Here is a 26,675-nt window from a genome sequence, read left to right as displayed (position 1 = left end):
GCTCATGGAATGGCTCACATCAGTACGAAAGGAATCTGTAAGTTGTTGGCCCCAGTATGGCAGAATAGTGGCATCCCAAAGTGTGCAGAGAATTTGGTCAAGAACTGTATGGTGTGTTTGAAGTTCAATCCCGGTAGGGGAACCCCAACTCCAGCTGGTCATTTTGCGCTTCCAACGTATCCGTTCGAGGTTTTGCAGCTCGATTTCATCCACATGGAGAGGTGCAACAATCTGAAATACGTGCTTGTTGTTGTTTGCGCCTTCTCCAGGTGGGTGGAAGCGTATCCCCTTAAAGAGAATACTGCCTTGTCCACAGCCAAAGCCCTGGTCAAAGAATTTTTCCCTAGGTTCGGTATGCCTAGAATGGTCTGGAGTGATAATGGAAGTGAATTCGTGGGACGAGTGATAAAGAGAGTGTGTGAGAGTCTAGGCATACACCAAAAGTTCCACGCTGCAAATCACCCCCAATCAGCTGGATTAGTAGAGTGCTACAACGGCACCCTAAAACTAAAATTGGCCAAGATCCAAGCCAGCACAGGTCTTAAATGGCCTGACGCCCTGCCTTTAGCACTCCTATCTACCAGAATGACTGTCCATTCTAGACTAGGACTTAGCCCTCACGAGATTGTGTTTGGTCGCCCAGCTAATATATGGGGAGTGCCAAGGCCCAAGAAACTCAGCGAGATAGAGCACCCTGTACTGCTTGACTATTTGCACGAATTGACAACTAAATTGCGTGTTTTACACCAACAGGTTCACAGTTCCTCTCCGCCAGCGTCTGATGATCCAGGCCACACTATTGAACCTGTCACCTGGGTACTGGTGCGGAATTTTCAGCGCACGAAGAACGAACAGCCCAGGTGAACTGGCCCATACCTCGTCCTTCTTTCCACAAGATCAGCCGTTCGGGTGGAAGGGAAGAAGAACTGGATCCACGGGATCCATTGTAAACGGATCCCTCCGCCCCTTCCATATGACCGGCGGGTCCAGGAGGGAATTGCTGACTCTGAAACGGAGTCCGTGCCACGCTTCGTACTCTTCAGTGATGCACGATTGAAAGGAACTGCTACAGAAAAGGAGAGTAACCATATTCTGCAAGGATTTATGCCACCGTCAATGCAGTTGGACACTACAGAACCTGAAGTCTTGTTTGAAGACCACACCATACCAGGGAAACAACGATATAATCTGAGGCCAAGAAAAACGAACTAATAAAAATAAACTAATATAATTTCTTTCCCCCAAGAACTATTTTTCGATTGTGCAGCTCTCTCACCCAGGGAACTTGCTCATTTTTGATTTTTGAACCGCCATCCGGTTCTGCTGCTAGGGTCGCGGTTGACAGTCTTTGGAAATGCAGCTGGAGACGGTTAGGTCGACAGTTCTGGTTCGTCTAAGGGAATTACCCTGGACTGAACAGAAGCACTCCTTAGCAGAATCAATCTCCCACCGCGGGCAGCAACTTAGAGGATGGAGTTTCCGAGGGTAGAGAGACCTGTTAGATCTACGAACTTTGAAAAGAGAGTATGCGCTGTGATGGCAAGAAATTTTTTTTTAGTAATATGCATTTTAAGGTTGTGTAGCATAATGATGTTTTTGATTGGCTATGCCCTACTTACATTTCGAGTTACATTTGTACACAACACTCAGCCCACACCTCCTCCTACTGTCTCCCCGCATTCTTTTCACCCTCTGCCGGGACACGAGTCTGCCAGAAGATTAGAATTTGTAAATAACTCATTTGTTCAGCTCCTACACCAGCACCAGTCTGTAGTAAACACCACAAATTGTTGGGTATGTGGCCTCATGCCACACACGACAGACAAGGGTATACCGTATTTTGTCCTGCCATTTGGCTACCATGGTTCTCTGTGGGCATTTCGAGCGATGTTCCTGTTTGCCCTCGAACCATATGTCCCAGGGAAAAACTCAAGCAACAAGGCACTAGTGGCGGGAATTAGAAATATGAGCAGGGATGTCAACACGTACAAAACAATTCCCAGAGATGAATTGACGCCTTACAGCAGATGGAATATAACACAATATGGAATTTCCTTGGCTGAGAGTCAGAAATCAAAGAAATCCTCCCCAATCTGGATAGTACCCCACCAAGGTCACCTATGTCTGCAGGGAAATGGCAAAAACCCTAGAGCTCAGTTAGGGAAGAGTGTTTGTACTGAGACTTATGTTTTCTCATCTCAGACCTCCCCTTCATTCCTAGCAGTTAAGGGTACCTACTTCGTTTGCCACGACAGAGCATATACATGGTTGCCCCCTGACTTCTCGGGCACATGTTTTGTCTCATTTCTGCTGCCACCCACCTAAACGGCCGAGGCAGATTACCATCGGACAAGGACAGTTAGGGGTGTCATGAGTAAAGACGACACTGCGGAACAGGAGTTTGGAGATTTCGCAAAAGGTTTTCTGCCGTTTTGGGTGCCTATGGTGAACAGCAGGAACATTCGCCAGTTGACGAGGGTGGTTGAGTCCGCTGTGATTGAAACGGCCGGTGCCCTCAGTAACTTGACTGCTGAGCTCCAGTCGGACCGACTTATGACCCTTCAGAACAGGGTTGCCCTAGATGTCATACTTGCAGACCGTGGTGGGGTATGCAGAGTGATCCAATCCAGTTGCTGCATTTTCATCCCTGATAATGCTCCGACAGTGTACCAGGCCATCTCCAAACTGCACAAGATCTCTGATTCCATTCATGTGGACAAAGGGGACTGGTCCTTGCTAGGGTGGTTCTGGGAACTGATATCTGCCTGGGGATGGAAAATTCCGATATTCATTGGGATGATCTTAGCCATTCTGTTCGTGTTCTGCCTGTTTGTGCAGTGCGCTCCTGCAATATGTGGCCTCTGTGCTACATCATGTGTAAGGAAGCCTGTGTCAAGGGACGAACTGAACAACAGGATGATGCTACAGCAGCATCTCCATGACTTCATGAATACAGATTTGGACTCAGATTAGCGTGAGTTATTGCCTATATAAGGGCAAATGGAGGGTATGTGGTTCTGAAAATTCTGGACCCTGCTATAATATGGTACGGAGGCCCAACACTCGTGTCACAAAATATCGTCGTACCATGACGAATTTGGTGTCAGCTGACCGGTAATAATTAGGACATTATCCCTATGCATTTGCGTCATGATTGAGTGATGCTATCACCCTTAAATCATGGTTTCCGTCTCGAACCCTCGGATTCCATTTTGTAAACGGCATCCATTTTGTGGCTTGCCCTTAATTTCATTGAATTTAATTGTGGGTTTATATAGCGCTAGAATCGACTCCCGGAGGAGTATCTCCGCGCTTCGACCGCTGGGGAACCCGTCCTGGCTCACCCTGAGAGATGGTCCCTAATGGGTATCTCTAATGTGCGACCAAGCATCCCCGGCGGTCTGGGGGGGCCGTTGTGAAGATGAGGCAAGCTAATGCCCAGAGTTGCCGAGTGTGGTCCCTGACTGGAGTAGGCACAGAGGTGAGAATTATCGAGCCCGATGACCCTGGTCCACGACCCTGCCGCATCGGGAATCGAACCCTGGTCCCGGGCCGTCCTCTGCTTACGGGTCTGCCACCTCTAACCAGTGAGCCACACCACGCCCTTATATAGTCAATTGATTAAAGCCGAATTCGATCTGAAAGGACACGTCCACCTTAGCTGGCTTCCCCATGACCTGGCCGAGCTGATTCCACTGCCTCCAGCCAAACCTGTTCGGGCGGTTCCTCGCCCAGTGGCCGAGTGAGATAGCATCGAGGCACAACATGCCATAAACCATTCACTACATACAAGCCATGCTTTATCATACACACGCCTGTCCCTGTTTTTTGTTTATGGCCAGTTTTACGATGAGGAGGTGCCCGATTTTATTGGGGTTTCATCTATATCTGATGGTAGTTCTGGGCCGGGCTGGGTCATCTATCACAAACTGGACATCTAAAATATGGGTTTGCCATCATGACTTTGCTTTTTAATTATTGTGGAAATATGTATATGACCGTAATATAAACTGAAGAATTCTCGCCTGCAGCTGTTATTATTGTATAAAAGGAGAAGGCTGGCTCTGTAAAAACGAACAGTCTCCTGAGAATCTACATCCCGTGCTGTTGTACTTCTAGGACGCTTGTTTCTTGGTTGCAGCCAATAAAACTCGATCTTTGACTTCACCTAGAAGACTGTGTTTCTGTGGTCCGGAACAGTAAGAACTCAAGAGGTCTTTGGGTGTTTTCCCCTGGCACCACCGGGTTCCTAAAAACCCGGCACCTCAGAGTTTGTTTCACTCTGGGCGGTGCAGTTGTAAATGCTGGACCTGCTGAAGGATATACTGGTAAGTGTGTTTCTACCACGTTTGGCCGGGCGTGGATGGGCTTAGAAGCAGTCAGTCACACTCCTGACACTGTCATGTGTGTATAGCTGAATCAGTCACTTATTGAGCATTGATGTTAATTAGGTTTTCATGAGTTGATGAAGGGCATTTGGGTTGGGTCAGGTTCATCTAGGAACTGGCCTAGACTGCATGTCACCAACCAGATGCAGTGCAGACACAGCAGTGCGTGCTTGTGAGATAATTAAATATTTTACTTGTCGCACTCTTGTAATTTGCACGCTTAAATAACTGTCGAACATATTTAATGCACTAAGCTGTTGGGTGATCTTGATGTTTCTTAATATTTCAGGACTTCTTAGTTGTTTTCTATACCTTCTTTCTTTGCCTCAAAATTCTTTATTAAAATTAGTTTTTTAAATGTGCCACTTGTCGCTATTTTAAAAAATAATATTCTCCAGTATTGAATCTTTCATAGATTCACATGGTTGTATCTTCCCCAACGTCATGGTGGGAGTCTCACGGTAACAGAATGACCAAAGTAGTACCATAGAGAAGAAAAAACTGCATAGAAAGCCCCATAGGGAGTGAATTATTTGGTAACCAAACCTCCTTATTCTTTGGTCCAAAACTCAGCAGTAAGCCCTGACATCACACTCCTGAGCAGAACTCTCCTACCTCAGATTTCCAACAGCCTTCGTGTGAGAAAGGAGTCTCCCTGAGCTCTGCTCAGTTTGTGCCTGTGTGAACTTATGACCTTTCCAACTGCTGAATTCTATTCTGGATTAAGGTATTGTGACTCATCTTATAACTTATGATGGCTGAAAGCTCTAAAAAGAGGCTATTCAGGCCTTGCAGATCCTGTGGAAAAGCTAGGCTCTTTTCAGAAGATTCAAATAAGGACTGCTTATATTGCCTTCACCCCAAACATGTAGCAAAGGACTGCAACCACTGCAGAACTTTTTCTGCTAAAACATTGAGGGATCGTGAGGCACGTCTTCTGTTGTGGCTTCAGAAGAAGAAGGCCACCTCAGATTCTGAATCAGAGGAGGAATCTACTAGCCAATCTTCTAAAAAGAGAAAATCTTCTACTTCAGAAGACTCTGTGGATCCAAAACCAAGGGAAAAGAAACCTCTTCTCTTCCCCAAACTCCTCTGAAGACGTCCTCTGGTCATAGGGGAGTTTCTTCTGCTCCGCCGACCACATCTGTGGTGTCTCCATCTGTGACTTCTGGGAAGATGTCGATGACATCGTCGACGACGACCATTTCGACGACGACTGCAGCGTCGACAGGTACCAAGACGGATCATTACAAGGCCCTATACCCTGACAACACCTCATTCTAGTTCCATGGTTCTGCGGGCGTTTGGACTGGGCGAGCGATTTGTGGTTTGGACGCAGGGTTCGAACGGGAGGCGTGATTTCAGAGTCCTGCAGCGTGGGCAGATGAACGAGACAGGGTAGCCCGTTGTCTCCCCTCCTGTTCGCACTGGCAATGGAGACACTGGCCGTCCATGCACGATCGGGGCGGTATTACAGGGTCCTGGACGGGATGGGTCAGGCACACTACATTGCCCTGTACGCTGACGACCTTTTAATATTCCTCGCCAATGCTGCTGAGGAATTACAAGGTGCCCGAGAATTACTGGCTAGTTTTGGGCGGATGGCAGGTCTCAGAGTCAACTGGACTAAGACGTGTCTTTTCCCGGTCTGCGGGGGTAGAGCTGAACCACCATACGGACTAGATGTGAGATGGGAAAGCAACTGCTTGCCTTATCTAGGGGTAAGAAATTATCATGAGCCTTCTGACTTGTTCGAAGGCAACATAGGACGGGCATTGAGAGCTACCAAGAGCAACTTAGCTTTTTGGGGTACTTTCCCTCTCTCAGTAGCGGGGAGAGTGGCATTACTAAAGATGGCAACCCTACCCCGCCTAGTTTACTATTTTGGCTCATTGCCAATATGGATACCCAGGAAATATTTCAACCAACTAAACACCATGGCTACGGGTCTTCTAGGGGGCTCTGGGAGGCGCAGAGTGGCGCTGAACACTATGATGCGTCATAGACAGGAGGGAGGGTTGTCGGCCCCTGATTTTGAGGCATATTACCACGCCGCCCAATTTCAATGGTTCACGCAGTGTATCGCACCGAGACTGTGAGTAGATGAGGACCGAAGGGATATGGACCCGAGCCTCCGCCAGCTCTTTTGAATTCTCCTCCAGCTGCCGATGTGCGAGCGGGAGGTTCCAAGGGACCTGTGGGTGGAGTCAATGCTGGACTCGCGCCACTAGGAGGAATAAGGCGGGGCCCTCCTATGCACCTGAGATTCCACTATAGCTCTGTGAGGTGTTGCCGCATGGGGGTGACTGGCGGAGGTTGCGGGATTGGAAAGACCTGGGGATCTCCAATATTGGGGACCTTTATGAGGATGGTGCGCTTATACCCATTCAAGATCTTATGGAAAGGTATGAAATGCCCAGATAAGACTTACTCTTACAGGCGGCATTGACGGCAGCAATTCGTAAACATCGGAAGAAAGGGATGGAGGAACTACGTGGTCTCTTCAGCGGGTAAGGTCAAGGCGGTTACCTGTCTATATAGGTTGATTACGCAGGGGTTCAGAACTCCTTTAGAGGGGCTGCACATTAAATGGGAAGCAGACCTGGGGGCACCTATAGAGGAAAAGCCATGGGAAATGTTGATGGAGCTGGCATGGAAATGCTCTAGAAACACAAGATTTCAACTAATGCAGTTTTATGTGTTTAATCGAGCGTACCTCACCCCTCACAAAATAAACGAGTTTTTTGGATCCCGCACAGCCTGCCTGAGGTGCAACCTAGCAAATGCCGCATTTGTTCACATGCTCTGAGAATGTCCACTGTTACAAGGGTTTTGGGGGGAGGTCATGACCAGACTACATGAGGTAACAGAAAGGGTGATTCAGCAGACCCCGGGTTTTTGCCTACTACACTGGTTCCCCCACACTGCCCACAATAAGGTCACCAGTGAATGTATGGACTTAGGATTAGTCCTAGCTAAAAGAGAGATTACTAGCCATTGGAAGGCGGTCACTGCACCTTATAACATCACAATGGCTGAGGGAATTTATAAAGTGGGCTGACTGCGAGGGGATTTTCCTACTACAATTGGTTCAGAGAACCAATAATGACAAATTCTTGGAAGCGGCCAGGGGATGGGTAGCGATGGTGGACTTACTCAAGAGCCCAACTGATGACGGTGACTGACCTTCTACAAAAGGGGGGATCCGCACCTGTGACTTGGAGCATTGCCTTTGGTGAACGAGGGTATGGAGGCTGAGTAGTGAGATTGGCAGGAGAGCATCCCCCTAAGCAGAAGCTTTCTTTCTGGCACGATGTGTCCGATTGGCCTACAGGAGTGAATGAGGTAACACATTGTGAGGTGTGGAGTAGAGCGTCATGTCTGACGGGGAGGGGGGTGGGTTGGCCTTGAAAGGAGAGGGGGGAAGGGGGGAGTTGGTTTAAAGTTAATTCATGAAATGGTGGGGTGAACCGGACTATGATTAAACCTGGAGCGGCAAAGTTTGTATGACCTAACTGGTATATGAGGTTGCACCACCCTAGCAATATTGGCTGGACAGGAAGCTCCAAGACTGTGGATGTCAATGAGGGCCTTGTTGAGGCGGCACGAATTACTGTTATGACATAATATATGCCCAAGGTGTTAAAGATTGTAATCCTAAGTGTATTCTATAATATGACTGCAGTTGTATGTGCATCTGAAGGAAATTAATAAAAATTGTTTACTCAAAAAACAAATGTGTGTTACACAATGCCTCTGGTATGTCTGTGTGTGTGTGTGTGTGCGCATTATTCTGCTGCCTTTCGGCCTGGGTATTGGTGGCTCGAAGGGGTATCATCAGCCAAGGGCAGAGTGCTCATCCTAGATCACATGTGACAAACAGTAAAGAGTAATGTGTAGATTTGTGCTGAAGTATGCTCAGTTGTCAAGCTTTACCAGCATAGTAGTGTGTCATATGTGAGACTTTCAGATTCACGTTTGACATGCATTGCTTGACTGTAATCAGCATTATCACTGTGTATGACGTAGCCTCACTGCTGATTCTCCCTCCATCCGAGCACATTTGCATGAGTGTGCTTCGCGATAGCAACACTTTCAATAATACCGCACGCCATTGACACGCCACGTGTCTGCGCATATCCACAAGCTTGACAGCGACATGTGATGTTGGCCATTAAATGTTTTCGGACAGCATCTCATTAGCGATAGTTGCCGCCCTCCCTGTACATGCTACATTAATGTAAATTGCGCTTTCTGCGACGTCAAAACTGCAACAGGGACACACACACATAAGTACCCTTCCTGGCCAGGCAGGAACTGAACAACGCCCTGGTCCCCGGGATAATTATTCACACCCCTACGCTGGCCTGGCGTACGCAAACTCAGCCCACTTTGCTTACGTATAAATAGAATAACGACGCCGCCATGATGTCCCAGTTCTTTCACACTGCCTCAGGTGATATGGCTGCATCCACCTCGCATATCACAATGCGCAATTAAAAAAAGGAATCCATGAGGTGTACACCATCCTGGCAATCAAAACTCCATCTGAATTGTGAACACTGCTGGACGAAGTGTTCGGACACACAACAATGACAGCAGGTGAGCAGTGGGGCCTGGGTGCACAGGGTCTGCAATTGAGCCCGGTGCTGTGGGAGGCGTGGGGTGCATTAGCCTGGGTGCGCAGATGCAAACAAGCGATGTTGCTGTGCGTAATGATGTGATCTCTGACCTCATTCAGTCACATCTCTTTCTCATTTTAAGGACCTGCTGGACCATACTGTAGGCCTGAGCCAGCGAGCACCGCTGCCCTACAGACATGTGGCGTTGGCTTTTGGAACACTATAGTGAGTTAATTACTAAGGGGCTGAATCCGATGTCGGACGGACTCAGGTCGGTTCTACATCGGTCAGGAGCCGTAACCGACCGACCTGCTGTTGTCGGTTACGGCCCTGCAAGTACGAACAGGGTTCGGTCGCACTCGCATACTTCACAGTGGGAGCATGCATTCCGAGAGCAATGCATGCCTGCATTGTGAAAAGCAAGGGTGCAGTTCCACCCTGCACCCTGTGGCCGGTACCCCAAGTTGCCTGTCACCGGGTGCAGGGATCAGCGGCCTCGCACCCATGGGGCTCTGCTGGGGACCTCCCTCGGTCATAAAAAAGCGACCAGGGGAGTTCTGAAGGCTTTCCGAACGGCAGACGGGCTCTCTGAGCCTGTCGTAAGGCATCCTCAAATCCGAGTCGGATTCCTTTCCGACCGAGCCCATCGGGATGGCTCGGTCGGAAAGGAATCCAGCCGGCACATTCCGATGCGGTCAGAAGGGCTCCGCACATTATTCGGAGCCCTTCCGACCGCAATCGGAATCGGGCCATAAGTGTACATGCATACAGGCTTGCGGCACTGCATTACACGCGCACATTATGCTTCTAGCATGCGCTCTGTTCCTTTGTATGTAAACGTTGGCATAACATTTTATTATTTAATCCTGTGTATTCTTGTGCACTCCAACTCCTCTTTGAACCACGATTACCACTAACAGTTGGTATATCGTACTTCAAGAAAGGATGCACTCAACTGGTGTTCTCTATTAAGCTTGAAATAAACATTCATTTACCTCAAGACGTTCCAGCATTATATTATTTCTCCCTTTTCAGACACTGAGTTAGTGGCACCAAAATGGGCGGAGCAGGTGCTCACCCCGTGACGATGCCCTGGACATTCTCACGCCTTCCATCATGGTATCAAGACACCGTCCCCGACCGGAGACCTGCTATGCCACCCTGAGAGAGGCACCCTGGAGCCAGAGCTTGCACCGGCACGTCGTTGGACAACACCGGTGGTGGCAGGTGAACAGTGAAGCCTCGGTGCGTAGGAGCTGCAATTGAGCACAGTGCAGGGGAAGGGGCTGGGGTGCAGCAGCCTGGGTGCACAGGTGCAGGCAAGGGATGTTATCGTAGATAAGAGTGTAATCTCTGGCCTCATTCATATCTGTTTCATTTTAAGGACTTGCTGGACCGCACTCTTTCTCGCGGACCCCAGACACATGGGTGACAGGAGGGGGACAGTGAGGGCTGGGTGCAGTAGGCCGACGGTCTGTCTCTTCTTCCCTCTGTTCTTTTGACTCTCCCTCCCCTTCTCCCGTCCACCCACTCGCTCTCTGCCCCATTCTCACTATCTTCCTTTCATTCTGACTACCTTTCTTTTTCTCTTGGACATGGCACACATACTTATGTTTCTTTCTTGTCTTGCAGGTTTTGTACGCTGCGTCCGGAAGAGTCTCACCCACTTATTTCATGTTATACTGTTGTTTGTTCGAATAAAGTTCGGTTTCCATTTATTTGTTTTGTTTTAATAAAGGTTATTTTTTTCACCAATAAATAAGTGAGTGTATGGGTCTTCTTGTGACAACACTTGTCAGTAGTTTATTGTGAAAATCGACGGTTTATAGGAAGTTATGAGGGAAAACATTTGTAAGTTTGCGGTGCACTTACCAAATATAAACCAACAGACTATTACCTAAATGAAGCCTGGATAATTCTACAACTGCAAGGGTTCCATGAGTGTATCACTTTATAATACCATGAGTAATGCCCGTGTGATTACCGAACCAATAAGGCACAAAACATTTGTAAGTTTGCGGTGCACTTACCAAATATAAACCAACAGACTATTACCTAAATAAAGCCTGGGTAATTCTACAACTGCAAGGGTTCCATGAGTGTATCACTTTATAATACCATGAGTAATGCCTGTGTGATTACCAAACCAATAAGGCACTGCCATGGGCCACCGAGGCTTCAAAGACTGGCGAGGCCCACCCTGCATATTTAAGTAAAGCCCCGGAGGGTGGTGATCCTCGGACTTGAGTTGGCCTCCAAGCCCCCTGAAGAATTAGTAAACAATACCCGGGGACGTGGCGATCCTCTAGGCTGCGAAACGTCTCTGTGCCCTCCCACGCCTAATTTACATGTGAGATTAAGGTCCCCAGTGCTGCAGAGATCCCGCAATATAATAATAGGATTGCCCCGAAACATTACGCACCAGGGGGCACATTTAAATGAACGGGTGATACCCTGCTTCGTTGTTTTTTTCTCCATTTTTACCATCCGGATCCGCTCTATTAAGGCGATACAAGGTTTTCCTCCTCTCACTTCAACGAGGCAAACAAGGATTTGCTATCACAGGGTGGAAGCCATGCACCAGCCCTGTAATAGCAAACATAAATGCCTTGCAGATGCACACCCCGGGACATTGTATGAACTGCGCCTGGGAGGTGGCGCTCCCTAGGACCATGATATATTGGTTACTGCATAACTACAGAATTAGTATAAAAGCATACTAACACTACTTCCACACGTGTAGTACAGTGACTAGAGTGTAGTGAAGAGGCAGAATAAGCCCAAAATCAAAAAATATAAATCCTACTAGAGGTCGGATGACACAGTTCAATGAGCCGATGACCCTGGGATGAATAAAAACAGCTTTACGAAGAAAACGGGTTTTCAGCATAACTCAAGCAAGCTCGAAATTTTGGTGAGTGCTGCCTTCTTTTTACCTTCTCTCGCTCTTCGCCAAATTTATGTAGTGAACAGGCAGACAGCAGTGGATCCGATAAGTAGATTTATTGCAGGAAGCCAAAACAGCTTAAACAGCCACCAATAGGAGCAGACAGCAAGGCAACCATCTTCGCCAGCACTGTGTACAAACTCCCCAAGGTTCCCCCCCATGACAGCCCTAAATTCCAACAATACATACTTACATTCTAGTAGCATTACATACTAACCTTCTACTATGACTTACATTGGAATACTACACAGAGCACATGACTTTACAGCAATGAGCTCATGTTTCACCCACAAGTCTTGAGACCTGTACAGGTGAGTAATTGCTTCCCACTCCCTGTATTGTATAAACGCAAACTAACACTACTTCCACAGGTATGCTACAGTGCCCAGAGCACATCACTTTACAGCAGAGATCTTCAAACTTTTGGATGCCGAGACCCCCCTGTCAACATTTACAGGCCTAAGGACCCCCTCCTGACAAAAATTTCTAAACCTCTAGGCAGGGCTTCTGGAATTATGAGGTAGGTGAGGACCAAATTATGCGACAGGCTTGACTAAATTGTGTGAGTAGAAAATTTAAATAATGTTCTGTGATGCTGCGTATTTTGGGATATCATTGCTTTATTATTTTGAAATTTTTTAAACACAGTAACACTGAGGAAAGATTTCACCCCATCAGTACCAGTTTATAACCAAAATACAGCAATTAACATCAGAAAGAGGTCTAGTCAACCTTTGTGAAGGGCCTCCCACTCCGCAGGAATACGCGCTGCCACATTAGAAGCTCACCTGGCCATGGCCGGGAGCAGCAAGGGTCCCTTCAAACCCTGGCGGTCTTGTGCAGAGTTAAGCAGTTTACCCATGCTCCTTTCCTCTCACCCCTTCCTGCCTTCCCTCTCTTCTCTCCTCTCCCTACCCCGAAGCCCTCTCTCACATTGCAGGCAGATGGTTATTAGCCCCAGGACACCTTTTGGTAACAGTAGTGCACTACAAATGTAAATCATAATAGGCAGAAGCAGGGGATCCACTAGACCCGAACTTCGGGGGGGTTTAGTACTGGTCGCACACGATGCAACAGTCTTTCCACCTTCTCCATGAATTCCCTCACTACCACTCACCAACAATACACCTCATCTCTATATAGCACCCGTCTGACAAAATACTCATAGTTTATTCACACTCTATTCTGTGATATGAATGGTACATCTTCTGTGTACCAGGTACTTTAACCTTCTGCACTGCGTGGTTGACAAGTGTGCACGGAGAGCAATGCAACAGTGTGAGAGTAGGGTAAAAGGAGTGACTACAGGTTGAGTGAGGTGACCATATGAATTTGGGTTCGGCTGTAAGTGCAGAGTGGGACGAATTTCCTTCCCAATAACTTGAAGTGTAGGGTTTCAGATATAAGTTAAACTATTGCTATAATGGCATTAATCAGGGATTGAGGGAATACATAATGTGCTGATCCTTCAACAAACGTCCAGTCTTATGATTAGGGTTACCAGCTCATTATTTGAATGGCCCAGAAATAAGAAGTCACCTAAAGCTGTATTTTTAGCACTTATCTGTGAATACTTAGAACAGCAAATATAAACAGAAAGCACTTTTAATTGTGTCACTTTTAATTGTGTTCTAGGGCTGCCTCAATGATCCATGACTGAAAATTAAAGAGAACAAAGACAGAAAAGTCACATAACTAATTAATACATACTTTTTTTTATTTATAACTCTATTTAGTGTCAAGAGCAGGCATTTTTCTTTTTTCAACCAAACTTTATATTTCTTTTCATTAAATGCATTCTCACACTACAGCAGTAAGTGTAAAAATACAAATGTAAGGAATAGGCAGAGTGGGAGCCCAGGGGGTACTGGAACCATAAAAAACATCACGCCTCTGTAACCAGTTTCCAAAGGCATGTAAATATGCTAATGGTCTTTAAAGACCTGTGAAAAACTCAGGCGTGCCAGAGATAAGACTCCAGACACTGCCCAGCCGAGCCCCCGGCAGCTCGAGTTTCTCTGCAGCAGCCCGGGCTGAGACACAGAACGGGGGAAGAGGGGGGCTGAAGCCATGGAGGCCAGGGGAAAAGTGTGACTGTGAATGGGCGACCCCCTTCACACCACTCCACGGCTCCCCTGGGGGTCGCGCCCCACAGTTTGAAGACCCTGCTTTACAGCAATGAGCTCACGGTTTAGGCTTGCAGTTTAATCCCTGAGTCTTCGGACCAGTAGGGGTGAGTAGTTTGCTTCCCACTCCCTGTATAGTATAAACGCATACTCACACTACTTACACAGTTATACTACAGCGGCCAGTATGCTACAGCGCCCAGAGCCCATCACTTTACAGCAATCAGCTCGCTTTAATCCCTCAGTCTTCACACCGGTAGTCGTGAGTACTTCGCTTCCCACTTCTGGTATAGTATAAACGAACGTTAGGGTCAGTAGTTCCCTTCCCACTCCCTGTATGGTATAAATGCCTACTAACACTACTTCCACAGGTATGCTAAAGCGTCCAGATCACATCACTTTACAGCAATGAGCTCACGGTTTAGGCTCACGGCTTAATCCCTGACTCTTCGGCCCAGTAGGGGTGAGTAGTTCGCTTCACACTCCCTGTATAATATAAACACATACTAACACTACTTACACAGTTATACTACAGCGGCCAGTATGCTACAGCGCCCAGAAACCATCACTTTACAGCAATCAGCTCCATTTGATCCCAGAGTGTTCACACTGTTAGGCGCGAGTACCTCGCTTCCCACTTCCAGTATAGTATAAACACACGGTAGGGGTCAGTAGCTTGCTTCACGCTCCCTGCATGCTAGAAACGCTTACTAACACTACTTGCACACGTATGCTACAAAAACCAGAGCACATAACTTTACAGCAATGAGCTCACGGTTTACACTCTTGGTTGCATACCCGAGTGTAGCAGCATCTCATCTCAACACCATGTCACTCTGAGCAACACCGCACTTTCAGACCGGTAGGAGTGACTACTTTGCTTCACATTCCCCTCCAGAGGTTACAGTGCTACTTATCTCCCTTTTCCTACTCTTTTCTCCCTTTTTTCCCCTTACTCGTTTCAACGGAATAACAAAATGGCTGCCAACACTTCCTAGTTGCAACCGCTCGCAGCCAATAAGCAGCAAGCTCGTTCTCGTCACGCCTCAGCCAATCAGATGGCAGAATTCTCATGTATTGATGTTTGTAAATTTCGATATTTCTCCAAAACTACTGAATGGATTTTCACCAAATAAACAAAAGTGTGCTTTCTATACCAAAACCCTTCTCCCTGCCAAATTTGGGGTAGTTCCGTTCACCCGTTCGACCTGTAGCCTTGTCTAAAGTTTTCTATGGAAATTAACATGGAGAAAACACGCTTTGGGCCCCCCCTTTTTTCTCGCCCCCCTTGACGAATCACCCCCAAACTTTCAACATAGGAGCTGATATGAACAAAGAATTAGTTTGGAAAATGTCATGAAGATTCATCAAACGACCCCAAAGTTATAAGCAAAACATAAAATGCTCTTCCTATGGAAACTTGGTCCTAACTATAACTACCTACTGGCGTCCGCCAGTAGGTAATATATATATATATATATATATATATATATATATGAGTGTTTCTAAAAAGTTTAATAATGTTATATAAGGCGAGTGGTATTCGAAGAATGAGTGGTTATGTTAGTGTCTGTATGGATGATTTAATAGGTGTGCGCCTGACTGTATAAGTGAGTGATTAAACGTGTCTGAGTGAATGTATGTATGAGTTACTAATCTGTGTGAATGTGTATATCCATCTGTCAGTGGTGTGTAAGTAGCTGCATGGGTTGTGAGTAGGTACATGAGTGTCTATTTGGGTTATTGATTAGTTGTCTGAGTACCTGTATGGGTGCCTGAATGTCTGTGTGGGTGGGTGAGGGGCTGTGTGACTCCTTGCATGGATGTATGCATGGGTGAATCCCTGGGTGTATGCGTTCATGAGTGCATCTGTGGGGTGCTGTATGGGCGAGTGAGTGTGCGTATGGCTGTGTCAGTGAAGGAATGGATGTCTCAGTGGTATATGGGTGAGTAATTGCATATGTGAAAGGCAGTATATGTGAGTGTTGGAGTATATAAGTGACTGTATATGTGAGTGAGTGATTGTGAGAGCGACTGTATAGATGAGTATGTGCTTGTGCCAGTGACTGTAAGGAGAATAAGTATTTGTTAGTATCTGTATGAGTAGTGAGTGTGTGTGTGTTACTTTATGGGTGAGTAAGTGGCTGTGTGATTGAGCGTTTGGGTGAGTGATAGGTATAAGAGTAGCGCTATGGGTGACTGATGGTGTATGGGTGGCTATATCAGCGGCTGTATTGGTGACTAACAGTCTGTATGAGTGTCTGTACGGATGAGTGAGTGGATGTTTATGTAGACCTATGAATCAGTAAGTGGCTATCTATGTATTGGTATTGGTGTGTCAATGGCTTCAAGAATGGTAGTCTGAACGTTAGATTGGGTATATTATAGGTTATATTGGGGTGTGAGTAGGTGCATCAGGGATTATGTGGATGATGTCATCAGTGATGTCATTTGAGATGTCATCAGGGATGTCATCAATGATGTAATATGTGATGTCATCAGCAGTGCATTGCTGGTGCGCAGGTTATAGTTAGCTCAGCTAACTATAATGGCTGAATATCTTTGTATGAATAAAATGTCAGTCTAACTTTAACGTCCCTGAAACCTGTGTTTTTTTCAGTGAATTTCTAAGGTTTTTAAACCATTTTATTTATAAAAACATGTTTGTAAGTATTTTATGGTTAATTTTTTTTAAGTATTTTTATAAAGATTTAAAATAATTATATTTCGTTTTAAAAAGTATATATAACATAGCTGATTAAAGATTTATAGTATTATTTATTTGAATTAACATTGTTTTCTTGTTTGTAATTTTATACAGTGTGATATTATATAACAGAATTTTGATTTTTGAAAAAGAGAATGTTTAAATTTGTTGCATTTTGAAAAACATTTTTTTGCTAAATAAAACAATTTTATGATTACTTTTAATAGTATGAAAGTTGTTTTGTTCTTTTTGTATGATTACTATCTTCTTTATATATTAGTTTTGATGGTTTTTTTTTTTAATAGGTTTGCATACCGTACGCGAACCGACACTATGGGTGCACTGATCTGTATACAAATATCTCTCTAAAAAACATATTTAGAACAAATTAATATATTTTTTTGCCATAGAGGTATATTACTGAGTACATAAAAATAGTAATAAAGAAGTTATGATTTGTTTTAAAATGTTTTTAACAGATTTTTGAGGTCGCGAAGGTATCCTGTACCGGTCCCGGATTAACTCGTTGGGTGCCCGAATCCTTTACACATGTGTAACGCTAAAATCCATACTACAGTGAAATAATGTATTTTTTAACAAAGTGGTTTATTAATCAATCCTAAAACTTAGTATTAGTGTTCTTGTGCAATATTGTTAGGATGTTTAAAACTCATTTTTATGCACTTGGCACCATCGCACACTGGATGCGTAGGGGTCGTGAATCCTGCCATCACGTATTTCCGGGTTCACGCTGCGGACGCTACTTCGGCTTAATTTTTAAAAGTATGAAATTTGATTTGTTCAAGTATAAATATCTGTTTTGCCTAAAGACTTTTCATTGAAGAACTTTGAAACACAATATCCTAATAGTAATCTACAGTTTTATATTACATTTAGTACATTTTACGGGTGTGCAAAGCATACACGTATGGTGTGCTACCCTTATGCGACCCCATGTGCCATTGAAAGAAAGATTGTCATTGGTTGAAGAGCTTATCATTCTCTTGGTGGGTGGAACCAACACCTGTTCCAGTCCTTTCATTTTGAGTGGGCCTGCATTAAAGGCTACCTGTTTCGTAGACTCTGTACATTGTAGGGGTGTTTTTCATTTTTGAAAATATAAAATGGCATCAGCGTTCCCTGAGGAGCACGAGGAGGAGATGGAGTAGGTGAAGTAGCCACTGAAGAATAGAAGGGAAAGTATTGTGTGAGCTTTCTTCACTGTGCCCGAAGGTGAGAAAAAGGTCAATGCTTGTAAGGTGACCTGTACAATCTGCCTCAAAGTCCTCTCTAGAGGATCAGAAAAGAAGTACTCATGCAGTACTTCTTGAATGAGAAAACATACATCCGGTTCATCTTGCACGAGAGGTGGAGCATTGAAGAAAAGAAGCAGCTAGTGATGATTGAACACAACCATCAACATCTGCAGGAGTTGTTTTGAACACTCCACAACCTCTCATTGTTCCAGAGTTCGTGGATGCTGGCATCCACTGCAGAACATGCTCGACAACTCTTTGTATTGGAGAGCTCTCAATTGACTCTATCAAGATGCTCCTTAGAGCACATAAGTGTTAATTTTGTTTTTGTTTGTTTTGTTGCTTGTATTTCTTCATTTAAAAGAAACAGCAGAGTTGGACTCTTTTACTTTAATTTTTTTGTTTTAGAAAAAAATGAGAAACACCCCCAGAAAAATGTTACATCAGAAAATACAAAAAAAATAACATTGTTCCAAAAAAATGAAAAGGTTCTAATGGAACCACCTACATTGATTAAAAATAGAAATATTGTAAGTAGTGAAAGTGATTGCTTGTATGAGTGTGTGTATGATCAATGTTAGAGTTGTGTATAAGTAGTATCTCAGTAAAACTACCTGAGTGAAAGTATGAGTGCAAGGCTAATGCCTGGGTTATTGAAAGAGTGCATAGGTAGTGTCTGAGTGAATGGTTGAGTTTAAGAGTAGTGCATGAGTGATTACATGAATACATGGGAAGTACCTGAGAGAATATGTAAGTGGAGCGGTTCTGTCTGCGTGATTAGATGAGTACATACCTACTGCCTGAATAAAAGGATGACTGTAAGAGTAATGCCTGGGTCATTGGATGAGTGAATGGGTAGTGCCTGACAGAATGGATGAGTGCATGGGTAGTATCTGAGTGAATGGTTGAGTGAAAGAGTAATGCCTGAGTGATTGTATTAGTACATGGGTAGTGTGTCGGTGTCTTATGGGTACAGGGGTAGTACCAGGGTGATTAGATAAGTGCATTGGTTGTGCCTGTGTGAAAGGAAGAATGGAAGGATAATGCCTGGGTTATTCTATCAGTGCAAGAGTTATGCTTGAGAGAATAGATGAGAGCACAGGTAGTGTTTGCATGAAAGGATGACTGCCTGGCTGATTACATCAGCAACATGATTATAGTTTGTAAATTGTGTAAAGGATCAACATTATTTATATTAGAAACAAATGACATATAAATGAACAAATACCATGTAAATGAACTTTTCACACTATCATCCATATTATTTTGTGTTCTTACCTTTCAAGTAATTTAGATACATTACTCAGTAGAAGTATTTTAGAGTAGTATTGTCCTAATCTGAAAGAGACTATAAGTTATGGATTCCTTACTTTAGAATTACCCCCAGGCGTCTGACTGGATCCGGAGAATTTTTCTTCAGCAGTAACCCTGCGCATAGGCAGGTGGCCTCGATGACTCCATGTTCGTCGTTGCCGTTGTGTTTGCCAGAATGACATCTACTTAGAGGCCGCCCCTGCGCGTTGACATCACTTCTTTCTTTTTCCCCACCAGCCAGCGCAGATCCGGAAAGAGCGGTAACCTTAGTCTTTTTTTACTAGATTTTTTCGACTTTTTGCCGACTTCTTTTTTCGAGTCATTCAACTCCTGGTGCAAGGGATGTCACATTGACAGACTAGCTTCAAACCTTGTGATTCCTCTCACAAGTTGATGTCGGTCACAGACCAACATCTCATGTGCCTCTGGTGTTTGGAGCGCGACCATGACCCAAAGTAGTGCTCCAACTGCCAGGCCATAAATCTGAAGTCTTTGCAGGAGCAGTCCCTAAAGCTTCTCGAGGCTCGACCGTCCGCTCCGCGCTGGTCGGGGTCCTGGTCAGGGGAGAGGTCGTGGGACCGGTCCCAGAGTCACCACCATCACTCCTCTCCATTTTGGGGTAAGTCAAAGCACAAGAAGAAGGCCAAGAAGCACCGTCGCTTTTTGCCTTCTCCCCGTCCTTTGGCTGACGTGACGCGGGTTGCGGAAGGTAGTCGTCAGGCTCTGCCCGCAGAGCCTGTTGGGTTGGTTCCACGCCTCCCTTCCTTCCCCGGTGCGCCGCGACCCCTGCCCAACTTTGTAGCTTTTACAAAGCCCTCCACTCCATCTTTGGGCAGCCCGACTCCGCAGGCGCGCTTTCGGACCCGCAGACTCGGCTGGGGGTCTAGGCCTTTGATGCCGGCAGCTTCGGCGCCGCAGGGCCCCCAGGGATCCAGATTGGGATCGGCGCCTGTTGACCTTACGATACCTCCTCCGATGCTGATTCCATTGGTGACTCCTCCTCCCCTTCCGATGCCAGTTGTGTCCCCAGCCGGTGTCGAGCCCGGCCTCCACATCGACATCGACACGGAGCCAGACCGGCGTCGACTGATGCCGGTACCGGAGTCGACCAGTACTTTTGTACCTCTGTTCCATCCTGGCGCTCCTTATCCCCCTAAGTGGCAGCCAGAGGAGGGTGAGGAGGACTGGGAGGGGTCTATTGACCCTCTGGCAGACCTGCTGGAAGAGCCGGATTGGAGAGAGGAACGGAGTGAGGCCAGTGGTCTGGATACCTCCCCAGACCTTTATATGCTCTCCCCCCTACCGTGGCTACGGAGGAGGGAGCTTCCTGCGCTGTGGTGTTGCGTAGGGCAGTTGAGTCCTTGGGCCTTGAGCTACCTACAGTGGCAGTCAGGACTAACCTGCTAACTGAGGTGATTCAACAAGCAGCAGCCTCTTCGGAGCCCCTGCTGCCATTCAATGAGGCCCTCACAAACATACTTCTGGGCACCCGGTCCAAGCCTATCACAGGGAATCCTGTGGATGGGATGATTGCCCGTCGCCACTGCCCTGCACAGGTCGACCCCACTTTCCTCTCTCAACAACCTAACCCTAAGAGCTTGGTGGCCCAAGCCTCAATGTCCAAAGGTGTGTTCCCTACTTCTCACCCAGATAGGGAATCTAAGAAGCTGGATAATTTTGGGAATATGTTTTCTTCCACCAGCTTAGGACTGCTGTGAACATCGCCTGTCTCTTGGGCCATTATACCCACTCTGTGTGGGACACAGTCGCGCAGGTGCTGCCACAGTGCTCAGAGGAGGCCCGGGCCATGCTCTCCTGTGCAGTTGCTGAGGGTAGAGATGCAGCAAAGTTCACCATCTGATGTGGGCTAAGATGCCTTCTGGTAACCACGCGCTCTACAAATGTTTTTTACTTACTTACTTTACTTACCGACGACTCACTAGGCAGGACGATTTCAACGTCGGTAGCCCTGCTACGCCTGGCTGAGGTCCACTGGCTTTTCGGGTGATGTCCAATCGACTCTTTTAGACATGCCCTTTGATGCCTTTGCATGTTTGTGAAAAAGTGGACAATGCACTCAAGCGCTTCAAGGATTCTAGGGCTACAGACAGATCATTGGGCCTCGCTACCACCTCTTGTCCCGCGCAGTCCGCTTTTCACCCCTTTCATGGCTACGGACGGGGTGCCCCACCCTGTTCCACCGAGAGCCACAGGCCTGCGCAAGCTTTTCAGCTTTTGCGCAGTCGGGGAGGTGGGACCCAGTGTTGTGAGTCTGGGGGCCAGCGAGCGGGCCAGCCAACCAACACTCCCTCTGCAGCAGCCTCCAAACCTTTCTATACTGACTTTTCAGGGCCACCAGTTGCCAGTGGGCGGCAGGATTCGGCATCACCATCCCCACTGGCACTACATCTCGTCAGGCAGGTGGGTTCTGCAGATAGTCCGAAGGGGCTACTCCCTATCCTTCGAGACTACCCCTCCCTCCATGCCGCCACCTGCTTTCCATCGCATGTTGAAGGATCACTTAGCTCTTCTCCGTCAGTAAGTTGCGGCTCTCTTGGCTAAGGGAGCCTTCGAGCGAGTGCCAGAAGTAGGTTGTGGTTGTTATTCCGACGACTTTTTGATACCCAAGAAGGACAAAGACCTGCGTCCTATCTTGAATTTTAGGGACGTCGACCACTTCCTCCGGAAAGAGGAGTTCAGAATGTTGACATTGGCTTAGGTCCTGTCTCCCTTCGACCCTGGAGACTGGAAAGTTGCATTGGACTTGCAGGACGCCTATTTCTACATCCCCGTCCTGCCTTCCCACTGGTGTTACCTTTAGTTCACGGTAGGCCACGAGCATTTTCAGTTCACTGTGCTCCTCTTTGGCCTTACCAGCACCCCTCGGGTGTTCACGAAAGTGATGGCGGTGGTCGAAGCTCATCTGCGCGGGTCAGGGGTTCCAGTTTTCCCCATCTCGATGACTGGCTGTTGAAGGCAAGGTTGTCCAGGCTGTCGTCTCCCGCCTCCAGACTACGGCGGACCTACTTCATTCACTGGGGTTCACTATCAATATGCCAAAGTCACACCTCATTCCGTCTCAGAAGCTCCTTTTCATCGGGGCGGTTCTGGACACAGCGCAGTTTCAGGCTCTTCCTCCCGAACAGCGAGTCTGGGATATTCGGGCTATAATTCCGATCTTTCGGCCTATATCCCAGTTTTCGGTCAGAATGACCCTGAGGCTACTGGGTCTCATGGCCTCCTGCATCCTCCTGGTGGATCATGCCAGGTGGCATATCCAGGCTCTGTAGTGGGACCTGAAGTTCCAGTGGGCACAGCATCAGAGGAATCTTTCAGATTGCGTTCAGAACTCAGAGGGCACTGCACACCAATTGGTGTGCAGTGGTTGCTAACGAAACAAGATTGGGTCAACGGCAGATCCCTCTCCCTTCCCTAACCAGAGTTTCCTGGTGGTGACAAATGCATCACTTTTTAGATGGGGCAGCCACATGGGGGAGGCGGAGATCAGAGGCCTTTGGTCTCCGACGGAGTCCGGGCTCCACATCAACCTTCTTGAGCTTCTGGCGATTTGTCTTGAACTGAAGGCATTCCTTCCTTCTGCCCAATGAAGAGTAGTGCAGGTGTTCACAGACAACACCACTGCCATGTGGTATAGTAACAAACAGGGATGGATGGGGTCGTGGACCCTCTGTCAGGAGGTCCTCCGTTTCTGGATGTGGCTGGAACATCAGGCATGTCCCTGGTGGTTCAACACCTGGCGGGTTACCTGAATGCCAGGGCGGACAAACTCAGCCGCTAGTACATAATGGATCACGAATAGCATCTTCACTTGGAGGTGGTGTAAGGGCTCTTTCAGCAGTTGGGAGAGCCTTGGCTAGATCTATTCGCCACCACAGAGAATGCAGAATGTCAGCAGTTCTGCGTGTTGGAATTTCCAAGGCGGCACTTGCTTGGGGACGCTTTATTCATCGCGAGTGGAGTTGCAGTCTTCTATACGCCTTTACGCCTATACCACTTCTGGCCAGAGTGCTGAAGAGGATCATGCGCGACCAGGCCCAAGTAATTCTTGTGGCTCCATACTGGGCATGAATAGTCTGGTATCCCGAGCTCTTGTACATGGCCATTGATCCTCCAATTAGACTGCCTCTTCCGGAGGAAATTCTGTCGTAATATCACGGGACAGTGTTCACCCGAACCTGTCCAACCTCCACCTCCTTGCCTGGAAATTGAGCGGTGACAGTTGACAGCTTTCGACATTCCCCCTGAAGTCTGTAACGTTATCTTGGCAGCCAGACGTCCCGCCACCAAAACGGTATACAACTGTAGATGGAACAAATTTGTGGAAAGTGCATGGCAAAGGCTAAGGATCCCCTTTCTGCCCCTCTTTTAGAGGTTCTCCTCTTCATCCTTTCTTTGGCACAGCAGGGCTCTGCTCTGGGCACTCTTAAAGGCTATCTTTCGGCCATTTCGGCCGTTCTTTGTCTTCCTGATCAGCCTTCTTTATTCAAGTTCCCTCTTGTAAATCACTTCCTTAAGGGCATTCCTCACCTGTTTGCTCCTATTCGTTTTGTAAGGCCCCAGTGGGACTTGAACCTTGTTCTGACTTACCTTATGTGCGCTCCTTACCAGACACTACATAATTGTACTCTCAGACTATTAACCCTCAAAACTGCCTTTTTTGTTGCCATCACCTCTGCTCGCAGGGTGAGTGAACTTCAGGCTCTTTCTTCTGAACTTCCTTTTCTGGCTGTTCATCCGTACAAGGTTGTCCTTCTCACTAGACCTTCTTTTCTTCCCAAAGTGGTTACCTCTTTCCATATAGAACAGATCATCACTTTACCCACCTTCTTCCTGCCTCCACATCCTTGTAAAGAGGAGAAGCTGTACCGTCTGTATCGCACTAAACAATTCCGGGTGGATGATCAGCTCTTTGTTGGCTATGTGGGCACCAATGAAATGAATTAAATGAAAAGACTATTTATATAGCGCTGTAGCTACCCTCAGGCGTCCTAGCGCTCAGACGTCACATTTGGTTAATAGCAATCAGAGCTAGTCAGATTTATTAAACAGCCAGGTTTTCAACAGTTTGCGAAAAACAAGCAATTTGGGTTCCGATCTGAGTTGGAGGGGGAGGGAATTCCACAGCCCGGCTGCATTGTAAGAAAAGGAGCGACCTCCACACCTGGACCTCCTTATCTTGGGTATGCGGGCCAAAAAAGCTGTGCTTGACCTAAGCTGTCTGCTTGGGTGGTAGGTGGTTATCAAGGGTTGGTTGATGGTAGCATCTGTCCCCCAAAAGGTTCGGTGCGTAATACACATTGCTTTAAACTGGATCCTTTCGCTGACTGGGAGCCAGTGTAGGTCCCTGAGTCTGGCTTTGACAGAGGAGCGACAAGGGATTTGAAGGAGGGTTCTTGCAGCACAGTTTTGAATTATTTGCAGTTTGTTTAGAGTGGTCTGGGATGCACCCAGATACAGAGAGTTTCCAAAGTCCAGGCGGGACAGGATTAGCCCCTGGACCATAGTCCTTCTTGCGTGGAAAGGTAGAAGGGGGAGGATTTTACGCAAGAGCCTTAGTAGGCCGAAGCAGGTGGCAAAAAGCTTGGCCACCTGGCAGTTGAAGTTTAAGGGCTTATCAAGCCATATTCCTAGGCTTTTGATTTTATCCTTCGGTACGGTGGGAGCTCCTAGACATGGGGGCCATAGTGAGTCGATGGTGTTATTCGTGGGGGTACCCAGGAGCATCAGCTCTGTTTTTTCACTGTTCAGTTTAAAGCAGGAGGAGGTCATCCAACTATGGACTGCTTCCAGGCATTCCTTGAGTTGGTTATGTGTGCCTTGTGGGGGGTTGAGAGCCACCACTAGCTGAGTATCGTCTGCGTAAGTGATGATTTTTATGCCAAAAGGACGGACGATCTCAGCTAGGGGGCTGATATAAATATTAAACAGCGTAGGGCTCAGGGAAGAGCCCTGCGGTACACCACAGTCAAGGAGTTTGCTGGATGAAGTGTTGTTGCCCTCAAAAACCCGAAAGGAGCGGTTAGACAGGAAGGATTTGAGCCAGGTTAGTGCCAAGCCTGTGATTCCCATGCTGCTCAGTCTGTGGAATAAGATATTGTGATTCACTGTATTGAAGGCGGCACTTAGGTCAAGGAGGATAATGGCGGCAGAGCTTCCATTATCCAAGATCTTCCTAGCTTCCTCCGTTACGGCCACTAGGGCAGTCTCGGTCCCATGAAGGGGGCGGAAGCCGGTCTGAGTGTGGTCTAGAATGTTATTAGTCTCCAAGTAATTAGTTACCACAGTGTTAATGTGTTTTTCCAGGATTTTGCTCATCCATGGCAGCAGGGAAATTGGTCGATAATTGGCCGGGTTGTCTTGGTCCAGATTTGGCTTTTTTAAAAGAGCTTTTACCATGGCTTGCTTCCATGGAAGAGGAACAGTGCCTGAGACAAGGGAATTATTCAATAATTCCAAGATGGTGGGTAGAATATGGGTATCAACTGACAGTAAGACGTGAGGGGGTGCTGGATCGTTGGGGGAACCAGATTTCACCTGGTGCATAATAAGCTCTAAGGTGTTGTTGTAGTACTTTATTCGATAGCAAAGTATCATAAAAGTAAATACATCATAAATTGAATTAAAATACGAACACATCATAATCAAAATAAAAGTTGTTAAAAATGTTCAAGTGTAAATTTTGTTAAAAGGGGATTTTTACTAGAAATTCCAGATTAATAAAAAAGGACAGGAGCCCAATGAGTACATCACAGCAAAAAAAAATGCTAGGAGGTAAAGTGCTAATTCAAACAATTTAACAGGATTTAAACATCTACCCAGTACTCAATCGCACCAGCTTGGATCGTATTTGCCATGCACTCCCCAGAAATTTTGCAATCCCTGCAATTATCAACATGGAGGAAGTGTCCGTTGTAAAAATGCGAAGGGCCACTGAGCACTGCTGTGTCCCCAGTTCTCTGCATACTGGGCTTAACCATCTTTTCCTTGCCCCCTTGTATGCCCTACAGGCAAACAGGAAGTGCCCAAGCGTTTCAGTGGGATTATGGCACCCCGGACATGCCATTTGGTGATGTTTGAAGTTTTTCCACCTGCTGGTAAAGATGTTCAGGGGTAAGGTGCCATGCCTCATTTTAAGGAACAGAGATCTGTCTCTTGGTGAGGTGATAAAGTCAAGGAATGGCTCCAGCCTCGGGATAGGCTTATATAATAAAAATTGGTTGGTTAGAGCACCCCACTTTGGGTTTGACGAGTCCCTTTCTTGGATCCTCTCCCAGTACAACTTTTTAACAATGTC

The 26,675-nt window shown here is 46.7% G+C and overlaps 1 protein-coding gene across 3 annotated transcripts in view; it reads left to right on the top strand.

The window, feature by feature from the left end:
- LOC147727877 (tyrosine-protein phosphatase non-receptor type 9-like) overlaps window positions 1-26,675 on the top strand; it is a 1,887,882-nt gene that overhangs the window by 1,092,672 nt on the left and 768,535 nt on the right. The window lies entirely within an intron of this gene.

This window comes from Lissotriton vulgaris, chromosome 3_1 (genome assembly GCF_964263255.1).
Source record: "Lissotriton vulgaris chromosome 3_1, aLisVul1.2, whole genome shotgun sequence".
In the NCBI taxonomy this organism is placed as follows: domain Eukaryota; kingdom Metazoa; phylum Chordata; class Amphibia; order Caudata; family Salamandridae; genus Lissotriton; species Lissotriton vulgaris.
The sequence above is the reverse complement of the archived record's forward strand: the minus strand, read 5'-3'. Positions and strand labels throughout refer to the sequence as shown.